The sequence below is a fragment of the Equus caballus genome, unplaced genomic scaffold (genome assembly GCF_041296265.1).
Source record: "Equus caballus isolate H_3958 breed thoroughbred unplaced genomic scaffold, TB-T2T haplotype2-0000561, whole genome shotgun sequence".
NCBI lineage: Eukaryota > Metazoa > Chordata > Mammalia > Perissodactyla > Equidae > Equus > Equus caballus.
Window position 1 is genome coordinate 1 of NW_027221924.1, and position 20,068 is coordinate 20,068.

The 20,068-nt window shown below is 46.4% G+C and overlaps 1 long non-coding RNA gene across 4 annotated transcripts; it reads left to right on the forward strand.

The window, feature by feature from the left end:
• Positions 1-1,155: 1,155 nt before the first annotated feature.
• On the forward strand, positions 1,156-19,112 carry LOC138922155 (uncharacterized). Of its 4 annotated transcripts, none has more exons than XR_011435233.1 (5): positions 1,205-1,458; positions 1,818-2,052; positions 3,218-3,511; positions 12,563-14,768; positions 16,079-19,112. It is a non-coding gene; the product is annotated as an uncharacterized lncRNA (long non-coding RNA). The 4 variants fall into 4 exon arrangements; XR_011435234.1 differs by lacking the exon at positions 3,218-3,511 and adding an exon at positions 11,658-11,765; XR_011435235.1 differs by lacking the exon at positions 3,218-3,511.
• The last annotated feature ends 956 nt before the right edge of the window (positions 19,113-20,068 follow it).

The following is a 20,068-nucleotide window of genomic DNA, read 5'->3' on the forward strand; positions in this document are numbered from 1 at the left end:
CCCTAACAGATGTGTCCTCGAAGTCTGGCAGTCAGAAACACACAGGCTGTGTCTGCAGACAGCTCTGGTGGGGGCTCTGACGTACCTCCTAGCTGTGTGACTATGGGAAAGCTACTTAACCTCTCTGTGCTGCAGGTTCTCATTAGGATAGTCAGGATTTTAAAATGAAATAATGCATGGGAAGCACTTTAGCACAATCCTACGATTATTTGAAGTACATAATAATTGATGTAGCAGTTAACAAACAATCGAATGCTTATTAGAAAGTTTAAGTAGCCAGCTCACACGGTTCGTTTGATAGTCCTGATTTGTCAGTCTGTCCTACCAGACAGAAAAGTCTCTGAGGCAAGCGGGGGTTCTCATTAGTCGGGTTCTCAAGCCCCTAACACAGCGTTGCTAATTGCTGATGGAGCAAACGAATGAACAAGGAAAGGCTGTGCAGAGCGGGTATGTGGCAGGGCTGGACTGAAGCTGGGCTGGACCCTAGCCTTGCTTCCAGGAGTGTTGAGATGCCCTGGCACTGACGGGGGCCTCTGGGCCAGTGGGTCCCGCTTTTGGTTTGTGAAGAAGGCCTGCGCCTTATTGAGAGGGTTGAGGGTTCCTGGGCACTGCAGACACGTGGGGGCAGGAGGCAGATGGAGCAACAGCCACTTTCCAGTAGGAAGGAATGGTGAGGGAGGGGGTTTCCTCAACTGCGGGCTCTTGGCCCCTGAGACTGGGTGGGAGGGCACAGGACAGGCTGCGGCGGGGCGCTTGGTCCTCTGGCCTGCCTGCACAGTGGAAGCACCTGGGGCTTTGACTCAGGCTCTGCCCATTTGCAGGGATTCCGAGTTAATTAATCTGGGTGGGGTGGTTTTATCTCAACGCGCTTCCTTCTAATAAGTCGCCAAGGTTGGGGATCGCCATAGCCCCCCAAGGTGGGTCGCAGCCCCGCCCCTTGATACAGCCAGCCAGCCCCTTGAGTCTGCGTAACCCCCTCGCTGAGCTCCGGATGGTCCCCAGAGGGCACTGGAGTCCTGACTTCACAGCTCAGGGAGGCTGCAGTGGAGGAGGCGGGGACGCCAGGAGCCAGGATTGAGGGCAGGGCCCTCCACGCGCGGCATGCTGCCCACCCCCACCCCCACCCCCAGCGGTCCCCTGGGTCCCCGGCCTGGAGAGTCCCATTCCAAGGGCGTGGGAGGGCGCCCGGGAATCTGTATTGCTCACACACAAACCCAGATGCTTCTCTGGATCAGGCAAGTTTGGGAAACATCGCCATGCGCTCTTTCCTGGGTCCAGGCCATGGGAAGGAAACGGGAGTCAACCCGCCCCCGGAAACCTGAAGCACTGCGTCAGAACCGAACGCCCGGAGCCGCCCGCCCCTGAGTCCAGGCTGATTCCTCAGGCCGCCGCCGTCGGGGTCGGTTTTGAGACGTGGGCGGTGGACCGCTTCTCAGACCCGCCACCCGCCTCCTGCAGGTTCGCCGGGAGTGGGGGAGGGATCCGCGAGCCACCGCTCCCCGCCTCCGACTGGGAAGCTGGGCCGGGCCGCGGACCGTGCCGCTGGCAGCCGGCGCCCGCCCCCGCGGCCGCATCCTCCGGGGTGGGATGCGAGCGCTCCGGGCGCCCGCGCCGCTACCAAGCCACGTCTGCGACGCTGGGCGCGCCGACCCAGGGAGCCCCGCCCCCAGCCGCCCCGGGCGCGACCATGTGCCCTCTCTAGAGCCCGCGGGACGTCGCCGGCAGCTGGGTGCGGGGGAGACGATCGTTTGCCCCTGGTAATGAGGCCGGTGACTGTTGGCCGGGGATCCAGACCACTGACCTCCTTCTCTCACCAGGGATCTTCCTCCTCCCGGCCTAAGGCTCAGGCTGGCTCCTGCCAGCACAGCGCGCGCGCACACGGGGGAAAGCTTTGAAAAAATGACGGCGTAGACGAGCTCACCGGCGGCGGGGCTGCGGAGCGGTTGGAGTTGACTCCCTGCAGCAGGGAATCCCTCGGTCCCACGCCCGCTCCCCGCCCGCAAGCTGCGGCACTGAAGGCCAGGGACGAGGGCAGCGAGCGCGCCGCCCGAGGTAAGTCGCCGAGCCCAGGCGGCTCCCCGCCGGCGCCCAGCTCTCCTCTCCCGCCCGCCGCCCGGGATCGGCCGCTGCTGGGGACCTCGCCCCGAGGGGCACCACTCGCAGCACTGGGGCGACGCCAAGTGGCGGGGCTGCCCCGCGAGGGGGCGCACTGGGGCGCAGCTGGGGGTCCTGAGGCTCCTGGCGGAGGGGACAGCCCCCCACCAGATGCCAATTCCCGGCGGGAGAAGGAGCGCTTGGGTCGGGCCCAGAAGCTGCCTGCGGGTAGCCGGATGGCACAGCCTCGAGGCTGCTGCCCCATCGCCTCCCAACCCTCCCCCTGGGGGTCATTCGCTAGGGTGTCTGTCTATGTCTTGACAGTTATAGTGTTGCCCTGGCTGATGCTCCTCGGGTCATCTTACTGACCCTGTCCCTGAGTGAACGCCCCGCCCCCCAGGCTCTGGGTCGGCCCTCTGGAAGTTTCCTTTCCACCCCTGTCTCCCCCAGAGATACACCTGGGGGACGCGCAGTAGCCACGCAGGTGAGCAGTCCCCTTCTTCGCAGGTATGCCAGGTGTGTTCCACGCTCTCTATTTGTAAAATAGACACTTTGGTCGACTTCTTTAGTTTTTCTTTCTCTTTTTTAAATTCCGAATTGCTCCCTAGTTGTCTGTGGCGGCCAAATTTAGCAGATTTTTCACGCCTCCCTCCACGCCATCAGTTTCTCACCTATAAAGTCAAATCAGCCTTGTGTAAAGCGACAGCTCATTTCGAAATTAAACTAAAGTGTGGCTATTATAGCTATTTTATAGATCTAAATTTTCCCGAGTTGTATCTCCTTAAAATTGGGCACCCGTGGATCCTTTCTTTTTGCATAATGAGCACTGACCCAGCAGGTGCCTTTTTAAAAGTTCAGAAGCTTCTCTGGATCTCCGCCACCGCCGCCATCGCCTTTCTGCCGCTAGAGGCGCTGTCGGTCTACCTACGAATGACTTGCTTTGGCCTCCAACTCTCAATTTCTGTGATTCTATGTAACAGGCGTTTATTTTTCAACGACAGGCCTCAGTCGCGAACTGTACCACTTTATGGTACATTTTATTTTGCAATTGCCATTGCTGCCCTCCGCCCCCACCACACGTACAGTAATGTGGCTAAAACCCAGCTCTCATTAAAATCCACAGGGCAGTGAAGACTCATTTGGGAATTAATGATTAAGTAAGACTTGCACAAAGTAATGAAGGAGCAGTAAGAAGGCCAAGAAAGAATACCGCTGGCCATCAAAGAAGTCGATGAGCTGCAAATGGAAATAGTGGTAGTCCAAAGTGTTTTGAAAGACTTTTCTACAAATTGGTCCTTTTGAAAGTGTTTTCAGAGAGACCTTTTCAAAACCTGGAACTGAATCTCAGAGTGTGCCTGAGGGATCTCCAACCGGGCACAAGCTCTCCGTGTAAACAGAAGTCCACTGACCATGGACGGTATTATCTGTTAGAGCCAATGTTTACTAAATCAAGCTAATAATGGGAAATTATTTCATAGAGGGGGACTTTATTATTTTACGACTGCAGCTTTGGTGGAGAGAGCTTTCCCTTAGGATAAATATGAGTCGAAATAGAAAACCAGTTAGGCCTAAACGTTTTGAGTGGGTCACAGTTTGTGACATCCTGGGATTCACGTGGATTCTCAGTATCAGCTCCTAGTCAGTGCACCAGATTGTATCACTGAGATTATTTCAGAATCCAAGCATTTCATGAGAGATTCTTCATGTTGGCCAGAGACAAGGGAGGAGGCTACTTGTTGAAGGCAGAGCATATTCCTGGGTTTGTCTCTCTGTGTGTTACCCTGAGTCCAGAACATTCGCCTGCCTGGTGCCCTTCAGTGGCATCTCAGTCCTAACAGGTCCAAAACAGAACACTGGATTCCAGACCCTCCATTCCTGAACCCGTTCCTCCCCCAGAATTCGCACCTCAGTAACAACGTCCTCTGCCTCCTCAAGATGCCTCATAACACCTGGAAAGCCATCCCGGGGAGGCTCCCCTTTCCCTCTGTAAGGCACTAACCTCCAAAATGTGTTCTATCTACCCACCTGCCCCCATTTCTCCCATCTTGGCCACGTTTTTTTTCCTTTTCCTCTCTTCTGCAGAAGCCTCTTACCCCTGTTGTCGTATCCTCTTAACTGGTCTGCTGGCTTTCTCTCTTGCCCTGCCCAGCGCATTCTTGCCAGCACCACAGCCAGCGTCATCATTGTCCATCATGAGTTGACTCCTGCCGGTTTCTTGTTTAAAACTCCCCGGTGGCTTTCTGTGGTTCTTAGGGCGATCCAAACCTCTGGATAACCCAGTCTCTGTTCTCCTCTATGATCTGCTTTCTGACCATTCTCCCTCTTGCTCATTCTCCTCCAGCCACACTGGCTTCTCTTCTTTCCAACTTTCCAGAGTAATATTGCCACAATTTAAAAAACAAAGTTCCATGTTTGCACTTGAACACTTTGCACGTACTGTTCACAGTTGAGCTGCAGTGTCCTATAATTCTATTTCATCCCTCTTACAACTTGTTGTTTTTCCTACAGTTAATAATTGCTTTCTGTTTTTGTTTTTGTTCCTGTTTGGCTTTGTTTCCTGTGTCCCAATCTTTACCTCTGCACTTTCTGGGAGAATTGTTAAACTCTTTTCAGTGTGATCAGACACACAGGGAATTACCCATTATCTGTTTTCCTTGGCGGTCTCTCTCCTGGAGCCCTTTATCCACCTGCTCCAATATAAAATGGGGACTTTCAGGCACGCCATACGGCTGCCCTCTCTGGACTGCCCTCTCTCCGAGGTGCTAGGAATGCCTCTGTGTCCTTTCTGAGTTGCATCACCTGTTTTCTGAGCATCATAATTTTCTTTTTCTTAGTTTATTCCTTAATTTTGTGGAGCACATCTTCTAGTAACTACCTGAGCTGTGAAGTGTGTGGGAGATAAAATTTTTCATAACTTGTTTGGAATGACTTCGAATGGAAATAATAGAAAACCTGACTACAGCAATTTTCATTCCTTTTTTTCTTTGCCTTTACGTGAGAAGCAGTTGTGAAGTAAGCAGTGTGGAAGCTGGTGTAGTGAGTCAGGATCTGATAATAGCAGGGACCCAGGATCTTACTTTTGTTTGTATCTGCCATACTTACATGTTGACTTTTGCCTTTATGCTTACTGACTCCTGGTGTCATGATGGCTGCTGTGGCCCTTGGCATTATATCTGTATTCCAGGCAGTAATAGGGCAGAAGAGGCAAAAATCAGAGTCAGTGAAATCTATTTTATCGGGAGAATAAGAACATTTCCAGAAACCTTCGTAGCAGATTTTTCTCTTGGCCTTACTGTGGCACAGGGCCACTGCTACCCACATGGGAAGATAGGAAAGGAAATAGCTGTACACATTGTTGTTTCAAACAAAACAGGGTTCTGCGAGTAAGAAAGAAGGTTGGGATGTGTGTCTGCTATACTTTGCATGCAAATATGTCTATGTGTTGCACCCTTGACAGCTGGTTTGTTTAGGTATAAAATTCCAAGGTGGAAGTCGCATTTCCTCAGTATTTTATGACATCTCTTCATGGTCTCTAGGCCCATTGCTGCTTGAGAAGCGGGTGGCACTCTGCCAATCCTTGGAATTAGCCTGTTTGTTTCTTCTGGAACCTTTTCTCCTCTTTCGATCCCTGGTATTTCCACATTTCCTGATGGTGTGCTTTAGCTAAGTGCTTGTCAGTGCTGTGCTGGGCACTCTGCGGCCCTTCCTGTGAAAGCTCACGCTGTAAGGTGCCGGGATAATTCCATGTATTATTTCTTCAGTTACTTCTTCCTCACTGTCCTTATCCTGCTTTTTCTGACACTGCTATCAGCTGGATGTCCCAGATCCCTGACGGCATCCTCTAATTTTTTACGTCTTTTTCATCTTTGCATTTTTGTTCTACTTTCTGGGAGAGTTTGTTTAATTTCCTTTCCCAACCCTGCTGTTCAGGTTATTTGCTTCTGCTACCAGATATTTAATTTCCAAGAGATATTCTTGTTCTGTGAATGTTTCTTTTTTAGTGTTCTATTCATTTTCCTGGGTGCAAGAATTCTCTAAACTCTTGGAGTCGTTCATTTTTATTTTTTAGGCATTCTTTTGCTGACTTCATTCTCACTAGTAGCTCTGAGTTTCCTCCCCCCGCCCCCCCCCCCGCCGTGACTTTTCCAAACGTCTGAATTTCGGCTCTCTGTTTATATTTAAGGAGACACCGAGGAGCTGATCGAAAGTTGTCTGTGCTTCAGAAGCACACATTTGGCACAGGGACCTTCATGCATCGCTGACCTTCTGTGTTTTCTTAGCCTGGTCTGGTTCCCCAAAGAAGAACCCTGAAGCCTCCTGCTGAGGATTTAAGCTGGATGCAGGACCTGTGAGCTGACGGGATCAGAGTTCAGGTGGATGTCTCACCCTTGAGTGTGCTTTGTGGTTGTTCTTTAATCCTTCCGTTTCCTGGTGGGCACCTTGCTCCCACCCTCCCTCGAGCTATGACTGGGGTCCCTGAGTACAGATCTTCCCTGCCTCAGAGTCTCCAGAAAGTACATCTCCTAGTCTGTGGGACACGGGGTCAGTCGGCCAGCTCTGCTGGCTTGGCAAGGGACCTGGGGCTCTGCTTCTACTTGGACGGCCCCTAAGCCCAGCCTGTGCTGGCCCCAGAGATGCCCCCAGTCTGCCATTCCCAAGCCTTTCTGGGATGCTGCTCAGCCATCTCACCCTGCTGATGGCCCCCCACCGGGAGACGGGGTTCCTGCTTGCTCTCCTCTGCTGAGTGGACAACCTCTTCCGTCTTCCAAAGCTCGGTCGCTCTCTCTTCTCTCCAACTCTTTGAGTGTTTTACGGTGATTATTAGGATTCCTTACGGTAGGATCTCAGGAGGGCGTGCAGACGACCCTGAGGGTCCGCCGTGTCCGTGAGCGATCAGCCCTGCTGTTGTGACCGTGCTCCCCAGACGGACGCGGTTCCTTCTCTCACTTCTCATTCTGCTCTTTCTGTTCCTGCCTGTGGAAACAAACATCACATCCATTTTTAAATGCTTCAAAGCTTTCTTTTAAAAATCTATAAATACGGTTAACATAGACCTAATTGGATAGATGTTACAGCTGCGGAAAGTAAAGGCTCTTTTAAGGAATGCAACTACATCACCTAAAGAAGCTGAGCGTTTTTCTTCCTGGCATAGATGATGCTGTAATGAACTCATTACAGTTGCCAAAAAATTTTGTTTTGTATCAGAATGTGTTCCAGAGGCCTTTTAAGCTAAATTGTTCCTACAGTATGATTTACCAAGACCGGTGAGAGAAACATTTTCCGATGTTTCTTCTGTACCAAATGGCTGGCCCTGGGGCCCTGTGACCCCCGGAGCTGTACTAACCAGCTCCGTAATCTGTTCAGTTTTCTAATTATCAGCTCTCTGCCATGGAGAAAGTGAAGCAGATATAATCTAGACACAATGTTTTAGGAAACAGTCTCCGTAGCTGTTTCTCTCTGTGTGTTTAGTATTTTATTAAACTTAACGTTCTTATCCCAGCACTTGTTACTTAAAAAGGCGTGTACTGATTGCTTCCCTGCCGGGAGCTGTCTGCAGACCTTGGCGGCACGGTCTCACAGTCCTGGCGGAGGAGTCCCGCAGCCTGTCCTGTTAGTGCCCTCGCCGTGCAAAGGAGGGACGTCGGCTTCGGCGGGTGAGCCTCTGCTAAGAGGCAGGTGCAGGCGCTCCCCAGCCTGTGTCATGACGCAGATGGGGTCTTAACAGGCCGTGGTAGACATTTTGTAATCTTGTACTCTATCTTTGGGATACTTATCATGTCTATAGCAATGAGATTGTAATTTCATTGGGTTTTAAATAGAATGGCAAGGTGGTTGTGATAAACTTTGTCATTTGAACTGTGTGCACTGAATCTCACGCTTTGTGACAGGCTGCCGTTTCCATCCTCACACTTCCTCCAGCTCATTCTTCATTCGGCTTCCTTGTGCTTTGTTTAATGCCCAGAATACCTTGCCTCCAATTGCTAGATGGGATGGAGAAGCCAAATAATTCAGCATCATATTGATATTTTTTTATCCTTTAAGCTTTCATGTCATCCCAAGGCTACATTATGAGCTCAGCTTCCAGGCAACTGCTTAAAAATTCAGGCCATCTCCTCGGACTCACCCTGGACCTTCCGGCCGTTCACCTGCTTTTGGGAGCTGGGGCCGCTGGGGCAGTCTCAATGGGCCACTCTGGGGACTGCTGAGGGACCCTGCCACGCCATCCCTCCGTGGGCCGTGCTGAGTGCCGCCCTGCAGCTTGACCAAAAGATTCCTCGTTTTGTGTTTTGCTGTATTTGTAATTAAAGCCAGGATAGGATTTAAGCATTTCTCATGAGGTCTATGCTCACATGTATCTGAATGTCATCTGAGAACCTGGTTTGGCTCTTTTGCTTTTGTCTTTTAAATCCTGGGTTTTGGCAGTGATCTTGGGCGCCCGCACTGGAATCAGAGTCTGTGTTAACTCTCAGAGTGCAGCTGCGCCCACGATGCGTTCCTGAAGTGAGGCATGCCAAGGAACTTCTGAACTAAAATCATTTTTCCAGCCAATTTCAGTATAATTTGAGATATTATCATGGAAAAGATGATTGAAAAACAATTTTGGTCCCCATCTCCCATTGTCTCATAAAATGTGAAATATTTTAGAAGTTGAAAAAACGACACTAACTGTTATACACATGTTCTTGCCAACCAGATTTTACTAAATATACGCTTCAGAAGTACTAAAACTTAAGCCGTGAAATGTTAAAGATCTATTTATCAGAATCCCTGTCTCCCTCCCCATTTGATTCCTCCTCCTGCAGAAGCAAGCACTGCTCCTAAGTTGGAGGGTTCATATGCATATGCAGAGCCCTAATCAATACTTGATATTGTTCTTGTATTTAAATATTATGTAAATGTACCCTACTATATACAACAACAGCCTTTGCCACTTGTTTTTTTTAAATCGATATGTTTTTAAAGACTTATTCATGTTGATATATGCACTTGCTTTGTTCCTTTTTTTTTTTTTTTTGAAGATTAGCCCTGAACTAACATCTGCTGCCAATCCTTCTCTTTTTGCTGAGGAAGACTGACCCTGAGCTAACATCCATGTCCATCTTCCTCTACTTTATATGTGGGACACCTACCCCAGCATGGCTTGTCAAGCCATGTCATGTCCTCTCCCCAGGATCCAAACCAGTGAACCCCAGGCCGCTGAAGTGGAACATGCGAACTTAACTGCTGCACCACTGGGGCGGCCCCGCTTCATTCCTTTTAACTGAATGACTAAGCCATAAAGTGTGCACTCCTCTGGTGATAAACATCTGTTTTCCCCAACTTTGTGGTGTTGCTGTGGTGGAGGATACTTGCACCTCTCTGTGTACACACCGGCGTGAGCTCTGGGGAGTCTGTTATAAATGAGTGGTTGAGTTGTAGCCCATTTTCTCCTTTAATGTATTTTGCTCTGTTGCTTTCTAAGTTGCTTGTACCAATTTAGATGCCTGCTGGTTCTGGTTACCCACGTTTTTTCTAACGTGACATTTTCAGCCTAAGTGGCGCCAAGCTGAACTGAAATATTTCATTGTCCCCACTGTCATTTTCCTATTACTGGAGACTCGCAGACTCTGTGTTTATATTGTTCTTTGCGTTTCTTCTTTGAGTTACTTATTCTCATCATTTGCCCATTTTTCTTTTTAAATTTGGTTCAAGATATCCTACTCTCTTTCCTAAGCTCCAAAAGAGATTTTTTATCATTTCTTCTAAATTTTAACTTTTCGCTGCTCACGTTTAGTATAACTGGAATTTATTGTTTATTGCATGGGGTCAGCATCTATTTTCCCCCACATAGGTGAGATGACCAGTCATCCTAGTGACATTTGTTGAGTCCTTCCCCCACTGATAATACCAAGTATAGACAGGTGTGCTTCTGGGTTCCTAGTTCTGTTGGACTATTGACTTATGCCCTGCCCAGTATCAGTGGTTTCAGTGTTCTGTAATTTAACCTAAGCCTTAAGGGTTTAGATGCGTTGTTGTGTCGAGGACAGGCACCGAGGTCAGCTTGCCAGGCTTTGCATATCAGCTCTGCCAGCTGGTTCCTGACATGGGGCCTTGGGGAGGTGATTAACCAGGCTGTGTTGTGGGGACTTCCCCGGTGTGAGCACTGAGAATCCCATGTCCCAGGACCCCATCAGTGCTGGGCACACAGTAAAGATCGGTCCCCCTAAACCTCAGACAAATGATGTCATCTTTCCCCCAGTGTCTCCCTCTAGGAAATGGCAATGATACTGGTATCTGCCCCACAGGGCTGCCGGGAGGATTAGTGAGGTCATACAGGGAAAGGGCCGCGACCAGCACCTGGCCTGGGCTAAGTGCTGAAAAAAGTTCATTTCCCTTCCTCCTCTCCCTTCCTCCTCTTTAAAATTGTCTTCACTATTCTTGAACTGATAGAATTTCGTATGAACTTTAGAATCTTCTTGCTGAGTTCTCCATAATACCCTATGGGAACTTATAATTTGGGGGAAAACTACATCCTCATAACATCAAAGCTTCATGTCAGGGCTCGCCCCGTGGCTGAGTGGTTAAGTTCACGTGCTGCACTTCAGCAGCCCAGGGTTTGCCACTTCAGATCCTGGGCGTGGACCTACACACTGCTCATCAGGCTGTGCTGTGGCAGCATCCCATATAGAAGAACTAGAATGACCTACAACTAGCATATACAACTATGTACTGGGGCTTTGGGAGGAAAAGAAAGACAAACATTGTCAACGGATGTTAGCTCAGGGCCAATCTTCCTCACCAAAAAACTTTTAAAAAAGCTTCATGTCATGAATATGGTCATTTCTTTATTTATATGTTTCCTTTAATGTTACTCAATGAGTTTTAAATAATTTCCTCTCTAAAATTCTTGCACATCTTTGTAAGATACATTTCGAGGTATCCTAAGTACCTGATAGATTTGTTGTTATTCTGAGTGGGTCACGATCTATTTTAGATTTTAACTTTTAAAAATAGAAAATTTTAGGTTTATGCGGAGGGAGACAGACTGGAATAATGAACACGCGTGTCTATTACTCAGCTTCTACAAGTTCCAGCTCCCAGCCATTCTTGTTTTATCTGTGGAATTGTATCTTTTTTAAAAGTTCTAGTTGGTGTTATCTTTTCAGTAATAAATGAGTGCTATTGATTTCTGTATTTTGATTTTGACTGCAGCAACCTTGCTCCATTTTTGTTAGTTCTAACAGTTTGAGGATTGGCTTCATAGAGCTTCTAAGAGAACAATCACCTGAAAATGACAGTGAATCTTGTTTTTCCCTTTACAGTTCTTATGCGTTCTACTTCTTCTATTTTTCTTCGTTTGTTGGCTAGCACCTCCACTACAATGATGAGCAAAAGTGGTGATTCCAAGTGTCCTTGGGGCTTCTTTTAACTTTAAGGAGAATAACTTTTGCTTTCACCACTGATCAAGAAGTTTACGGCAACATTTTGTTTGATGCGTTTTATCATTTTACCATTTCCCTGTACTGCAAGTTTGGTAAAATGTTTGCTGGTTAAGTTTTCGCACTTTTCCTCCCCATCTGTAGGTGTGAGCACTTGTTCATTTGGTGCTGATTCCCTACCCGCCCGGGTTCCTAGTGTAATGCGCTTATGTTAGTGGATTTCATGTCGTTAAGCCATCCTGAATAGTTAAGGTAAATCCTCCATGACTTGGATGCTTTGTTAAAATACAATGTTGGATCCCATTTACTAAGATTTCGTTTCAGATTTTAGCCCAATTATAGGGCCATGTTCATAACAACGTTGGTCTCTAATTTTCCGTTCTCCAACTGTCTTTGTTTAGTTTTCATTTCAAAGCTATACTGTTAGCCTCATAAAGTGAGTTAGGGAGGTTCCTTCTTGGTCTGTTCCTAGGACAGCTTATGGATAAGAGGTGATTGTTTTCCCAACAGTGGTTGGAACTTGTCTAACTATCATTGGAGTGTGGTGCTCTTTCATCAGAAACCTGACACTTGATTCACTCTCCTCCATGGTTACAGTGCTATTCATATTTTCTCTTTCTTTATGAAAGAATTTTGTTGCATTTTTCTTTTGTAGATCTCTTTTATCTTTGTTTTCTATGTCATTAAGTGTGTCCCTTTTTTCTGCTTTCCTAGAGCTTATACTATTGTTCTGTTTCCAGTTCTCCTTTCTTCTTTTGAAAGGTTATCTCTGTCATTTTCAATCATCCTTCTCTTCTGTTATATCCACACAGGGGGACATTTTCCCTCCAATTCCTGCTGTCACTGGTGCACACATTTTGTTTTCAGTTTTGTGTTATCCATTCCAAAATAGTCTATAAACTGTATATGATTTTATGATATAAAATTATTTAGACACGTTTTGGTTTTGTTTTGTTTTGTTTTTCAGACTGGCACCTGGGCTAACAACTGTTGCCAATCTTTTTTTTTTTTTCTGCTTTATCTCCCCAACCCCGCCCCCCTGTACACAGTTGTAGATCTTAGTTGCAGGTCGTTCTAGTTGTGGGATGTGGGACGCCGCCTCAACGTGGCCTGACGAGCGGTGCCATGTCCGCAACCAGGATCCGAACCCTGGGCCGCCGCAGCAGAGCGCGTGAACTTAACCTCTCAGCCACGGAGCCGGCCCCTAGACACGTTTTGATTGGTGTATATGTATGTGTTTCACTTTCCAAATACTTGGAATAAGGTCAATTATCTTTGTTATTGATCTCTGGTTTTGGTGCACTGCTGTCAAAGAAAGTGATCTGTGTCCTATTGACTCTCGTATGTTTGAAGTTTTCTTTATGAGCTAATGCATGGTTAATTTTTGTAGAAATTACATGTGTGTTTGAAAATAATGTATATGCACTAAGTATTGAGTCTAGAGTTCTACATATGTCAATTAGATTAAGCTTGTTACCTGATGTCAAATCTTCTATCATGATGAATATTTTTCATTCAATATTTCTGTTTCTAAGAGAGGCTTTAAAAATCTAATGTAATCATGGATTTTCCATTTCTCCTTGTAATCTGTCTGCTTTTTCATTATACATTTTGAGGCTGGCTTGTTGACTCCATTCAACTATATACAGCTTCAGATTTGCCTAAGACAAATATTGCTGTGTCGCTTTTATTTGATTAGTACTTCTCTGGTCTATCTTTTCCTATATCTTTACTTCCAAATTTTCCATGGTGTTATATTTCACATGTGTCTGTTATAAACAAAATAGGCCTGGAGTTTTTAATCTTTATAATTACTGCCTTTTAACTAACTAGTTTTATCCATTCACATTTATTGTGACCTTTAATATTTTTGAATTCTTCTTCCATTTTATTCTCTATTTACCATTGCTCTTTTTAAATAACTTTTCTTTTTTCTATCTCCTATTATATTACTGAAGGACTACTTATGCCTACTTCTCTCCGGCTGTATTAGCTTAGAGGTTAACTATTCTGTCTCCACATTTTCAGTAGCACTGTTAAAGTTTTAACATTTGCACTTCAGGTAACAGATCTAAAGGTAATCAATAATTCTGGCCTCCCCCCAAACCATTCTACAGGCTGAGCATGCTGGAGTGCCTTTATTGCTCCTGCCATTTATCATTATTGTTGGCTACCATTTTAGTTCTACCATTTTGAAACGTATCTCATCAAAAACCACACTGGACTGGTGGTGCTCTCTGTTTTTGTTTCTCATGGTCCAGGCCTGTTTTGATTTATCCCGTGTAGCAAGCTCCTCTTCTCCACCATGGCTTCTGGGAAACCTCTTCTGCCTTCTGGATTCAGTTTGCCTCTCACCTAAGTAGTGTTGCATTGAGGTCTATGAGTAGCAAATTCTGTGTATTTGTCTGCTGGGAGAATGTTTGTTCGCTCTTTCTCGTGAGTGTATACAGAACTCCAGGGGACGGTTATGTTCCTTTGGCGGATATGACCTGCGGGATCCCGGGCTCTGCTGTGACTGCTGAGAAGACTTTAGTTTAAGGATGGTTCTTTCACACTAAACCTGCTTTATTCGCTGATTGCTTTTAAGGTTGTTCTTTGTTTTTTTGTGGTTGTGTAGTTTTATTGTTATTTGATGTGGATGAATTTTTAATTTATGTATATCTGGCTTTGTGGGGCTTCTTAAATACAACCAATTATGGAAAGTTCTTAGCCATTATCTCTTCAATTGCTGTCTTGTGCTTATTTTCTCTCAGCCTCCTTTGGACTTTTATTATACAAAATTGGACCTTATCATTTAGTCATCCTGTTTTTAACGTCTCTTTGTCTCTTTATCACGTTGCTCTATATTCCAGGTGATGTGTCCAAGTCTAAATGCCATTTCACAGTTCTTTCTTGAGCTGTGACTAAATTGCTGTTTAAACTCTGTATAGACTTACTTTGCATTTTTGAATACCTTTAATTTTTCATTTATAGAATTTTTATTTTTTCTTTTTCAATTTTGCTAGATATTTTAAAAATAACATCTTTTCATGATCTTCCTTTATGGTTTCTATGTATTCTTCTTGGTCTTTAAAACTTTGGACATACATGATGGGAAGAGAAAATCTATGATAATACAGAAACAATGACCAACCCATCACTAGTGAAAGCTTCTAGTGACGAGACTGTGGACTCCAAGCACCATTTCTCATTAACTGCAACCAGGGCTCCTTGGAGAAATGGATGACTCTAGGTCTGGGACAAGCAATGTAGCAGGTGAGCCTGAAAATCTTGTCGTATCCAAAGATAGGAAGCCATCAACCATAACTCGAGTCTTGTGAAAAGGTCTTAGGATCTAACCTGACTAGGCTCCCATTAGTCAAAGATGGAGCAATTTGAGCATCAAAAGTAATAACAGTGACTTGAAAGACACCAAAATATTTGTACAGTCATGCATCACTTAACGACGGGATACGTTCTGAGAAATCCATCCTTAGCCAGTGTTGCCCTTGTGTGAACATCACTGAGTGTACTTACACTAACTTAGGTGGGATAGCCTCCTTCACACCTAGGCTCTACGGTACGAATCTTTTGGGACCACTGATGTATATGTGGTCTGTCATTGATCCAAACGTCATTATGCCAGGTGTGACTGTATTCAGGAATTGACTAGCATGGATTCAAAAAGGCAAACAGAAAACATCCCTTTGGTGGCTCAGGATGCCAGAGAACCAACATCGTCTGTGGAAAATGGGTTAATGAAAAGAGAGATTCAAGCATTTATCCTGACTTCTGTAAGAACCCTACCTTAGGGTATTCAAACAGTTGACGAGAGAAAGTCTCCTTATAGAAATGGGCCAGGTAATGAATGAAGAAGGATCCAATTCTTTCTACTCCTCTGTTTTTTAATACTCAGCCTTTCCATAATAAGATGGATTTTAAAAGAGTCTAATTCAGACAAATAATGTGCCAAATATAACAAAATGTTAATTATTAAATAGGTTGATGGATGTATTAGGGTAGTTATTGCCCTTTTCTCTCTACTTCTCCATGTGCTTGAAAATGTTTCTACTTAAAACTAAAAAGACTTTCACTGGGAAAAACTGAAGTAGGTGCTCACGCTTCAAAACATGGGAGTCACTGTAGAAAAGACTGACGTACTTGCTGTAACAATTATTGATGAAAGTGTATGTGCAGACACAATATTAGACAAATTCAGATGTAATTACCTTGTTGTTAACACCAGTGTTAATCAGCAGGAAGTGAGGTCCAGGGAGCTGTCGCCCAGAGTCACAGGCTGTGCCTGCGGTCAGTCCCAAGCCGATCTCTACCTGTCCTGTGATCTTCCTGGTTCTGGAACATTTATATTTCAGAATCACATCATTTTTCCGGTTTATTGTTGATCATTCCTATGACTTGGGGATGCTTTCTGTGTTCTAGGATATCAAGTGATAACGTTCTGTGCTGTGTGTTTGTTACTTGATTTTTGACTTTAAAATGTGTCATTGGGTTATAACATACATTCAGAGAATTGCGTGAATATGAAGTATGCAGCTGCACAAGTGTCACTTATGTCTTGTGGACAGGTTTCTGGACCCCTTCTCCCTGGCCCAGTGGGTGAATCTCGCCCGCAAACTGCATAGGCGTTAAGTCAGTCCGATAACACCCACGCTGTGCTGCGCAGGAGCCGTGCAGGCCGTCTTCAGCCTGTGTCACACGACCTTGCGTCCCCACGTCTCATGACTGAAGACGCCTGTTGAACCTCTGCAGAGCAGGAAGAGGTGAAGGGCAGCTCGCTCTCACCCTCCCCCGCTGCATTGCTTAGAGATTGTGGGAATAGTTAACGACCCTGGTCCTCGTCTCCCTCCACACGCAGATAACGTCAGCATCTCTGAACTTGTTTGATGTGTGACTGAAGATGCTTGTTTATGTCACCCAGATGCACCGTATCCTTTTTTGACATAGATGAAACTTGGTCACAAATTTTTTCCCTCTTCTCCTCTTCCCTGCACAGTACACTGACTGCTCACACCCTCGGAGCAGTCCCCTCAGAGCACCCTGTGGAACTGGTTCTCGGGGTCCCACTCCTCACCCCGAGTATTGAATGAACTCCATCACTAATGTCACCAGGACCTTTCACTCAGTCAGCAGCATACAACCTGTGTACCACCGCCCAGGGCAGGATGTAGAATATTTCCCATGCCTCCACCCCTTGTGCCCCTCCCTTGTCACAACCCTTCTCCTGGGAAATGGCTATGCTGAGGTCTACCACCAGAGATAGAAGTAGGATCCTAGTGGGTGGTCTTTTCTGTCCTGCTCTTTCACTCATCATGATGTCTGGGAGAGTCACACTGTTGCTGCAGGTGGCAGGAGCTTATTGCTTTTTGTTGCTGTGTAGTATTCCATTGTGTAAATATACTCAAGTTACCTATCTATCCTATTTGATGGAAAGTTGAGGTTGTTTCCATTTCTCCACTATGGTGAGTAGAATGGTGATGAACATTCCCAGGATCTAGAAAGGTACAGGGAGTGTGATGCTGGGGTAAGAATGTGCCAGGAGATAAATGGAAAAGAATACAGAGTCCACAGATAGACTCACAAACATGGGCAACTGATCTTTGTCAAAAGATCAGAGGCAATTTGATGGAGAAAAGTTAGTCTTTTAAACAAATGGTGATGGCACAATCGGGTGACCATATGGAAAAAACTTAGCAAAGATGCCAACTTTTCACATGACACAAATATTCAGAAAAATTGTTCATGGATGTAAACATAAACTGCGAAACTATCAAAATTCTAGAACTAGCAAAGGAGAAGATACGACCTGAGTTTTCATAATGACCTTTTATCTTCAACATTGAAAGAACGAGTCTTCAAAGAAAAATCCAGTTAAGGTGGACTTTGTTATAATTAAAATTTTCTACTCTGTGACAATCACTGTTAAGAGAAGAAAAAGACCAACCCTAGACTGTGCGAAATCTTTGGAAGAAGCCTATCTAAGAAAGGGCTTGTATTAAAATGTACAAAGCATCATAAATTCAACAATAAGAAAACAAACATTCCAATGAAAAATGGGTCAAGATCTGAACAGACACCTCGCTAATGAAGGTATAAGCATACAATAAGCATGCAAGAAGATGCTCAAAATCACTTATCATTAGAGAGAAGCAAGTTGAAACAAAGTGAGACGCCTCGACACACAAATAGACGAGATCAATTCATGGCTGGGGGGTAGGACGGCACAGACTCTCTGTCGTCACTGCTGCCCATGCCGAGTGGTGCAGCCACTGTGGAAGACACTTGGGCACTTTCTTACAGAGCTAAACATCATCTTAACACGTGATCCCTCAACCATCTTCCTAGGTATTTACACAATGTTTTCAAATAGAACGTCAACAAAAAAGCCAGCACACATATATAGACTGCACCTCATTTATACAGGCAGGGAACTTGAATGAACAAAGATAACCTTCCATAAATGAAAGGACACCCAAATGAGGTACATCCATGCAATGTAATGCTATCAGGTGCCAACACTGAAAGAGCTATCAAGATGAAAACACATGGAGGAATCTCAAATTCACCTTTCTAACAGAAAGAAGCATCTGCGAAGGCTGGGTAGAGTACGCTCTCATTGATATGGCATTCTGCAAACACAAAGCTATCAATTTGATACACAGATCAGCTTCCCAGAGCTGTGCAGGGCTGGGGTCGGGGGAGAGGGATGAAGAGTTCAGGAAATCCGTGTGATGCTTTAATGGCGGATACTTGCCTCTCTGCCTTTGACGAAATCCCCAGATTTTTACAGTGGAAAGAGCAAATCTTGACTTACACAAATTAGTAAAATGATTTAGGTGGGTGGATCCTTGGATGGAATGCAGATGAGACTAGAGAGTCTAACCGTATTGAGAATGGAAGAAACAAACTCACTGCAAGTGGTGGGGGAAGTGGTGCTGACCTAAGGACCTTTGGAAATGACTGGAATCTGTACAACTACAGGAAAAGACACCGAGCAAGCAGAAAGCCCCAATTGATAAAGTTCTTTCTCAACAGTTACTGGTTAATAACTGTGAGGCCCCTATGCATCTAGACCGGGATTGGAGAAAGGACTGAGTGGTCGTCAGATGGCAGGAGCCAGGGTTCCACTACTGCAGGGGCAGGCTTCGGGGAGGGCAGGGCGCGGGCTGGAGGGCTCCATGTGGCCATGCGTTCGACTGGGAAGCCGTGCTCTGAACTGACGTTGACCTTAATCTAAACATGGCTGTTTCCATATAGACACATATACAGCAGACAGTGTACACACGGTAAGGATCAGCACACCAGCCTAACTTAAGCATCCTGCCACCGAGAGGGCCAAGAAGCAAGGACACCCCGGAGCAACCAGCACACTGAGCTCACAGATGCACGTTTTTAATGCCATGGTCTCATACAAGGAGCCAGTGCTCCTTGAGGAAAAGGCTGATTCCAGGCTGAGGCTGAGAAGGCGCAAGACAATGCTGCAGAATCCTGTAGAAAAGTAAGGAGGCGTTATATCCCCAACTAAAATACACAGGCGCCATAGTTTTCCATCACATTGATGTCGTAAGAATATTTAAGCATTAAAACCTACCCGGCGGTGTAGTGGCTGAGTCAAATGTTTCATTTCGGCTGCCCAGGATTCACAGGTTCAAATCCTAGGCGCAGACTTATGCCCTGTTCATCAAGCCATGCTGTGGTAGGTGTCCCACAGACAAAAGAGAGGAAGATTGCCACACATGTGAGGGACGCTGGAGGCAGAAAGAGGCAGCGGAGCTCCGTCGGGACAAGGAGCGGTCTCATGCCCGCCAGCGTGGCTCTGAGAGTTTGAGAAAGAGGCCCCTTCAGAATCAGTGGGGGCATCAGTTGGACATTTGTTTAGTTAAGAAAATGGTCTGTTCAGCTGAAACACTTCAAAATCAGAGCGATGTGCATGGAGCAAAGGTAGTTGGTGTTGGTTTCTGGCCCGTGTGCGCTCACGCCCCCATCCATTCGCTGAGTGACTGAGCTTCTCCACATGAGCCACAGCGGCTCCTGGGCCCTTTGCACTTCAGGTTCCCCATACAATGCACAGGTTAGCATGGGATCTCTGTGCCTCCTTCCAGCTCCGTCTGCCTCATTGCTACATTCACATGAGGACACATTCCACTAGGGAACTATTGTTGCCGTCGTTAGGACACGAAAAACGCATCCTGGGCCCTCCTGAGAGGTGCTGCCGGGCCTCACATGCCTCCTGGATGCAGGGTTCAGTGTGGTTGGCATGCCCTCTGTGGGCCATGGTCACACCAAGCCCGTGCTCAGCAGCTTTTCTCACATCCCAGTCCCAGGCCACAGGGCGAGGAAGGGGCAGCAGGCCAGCAGGCCCTGGGGCCTGAACCACTCAGCAGGTCAGCACTCCCGTTTGAATCCACGCTTGGGTTGGACACCAGGGAACAAGCACCCTAGGCTCCCCTGGGCTCCTGAGGTGTTTCGGGTGCCCCTTCCCTGCCCCCTTGCTCCATACCCCATGCCCTGGGAGCCCTTCCTCCCAGGACATCAGGAGGCTTAGCCCCTCCAGCCTG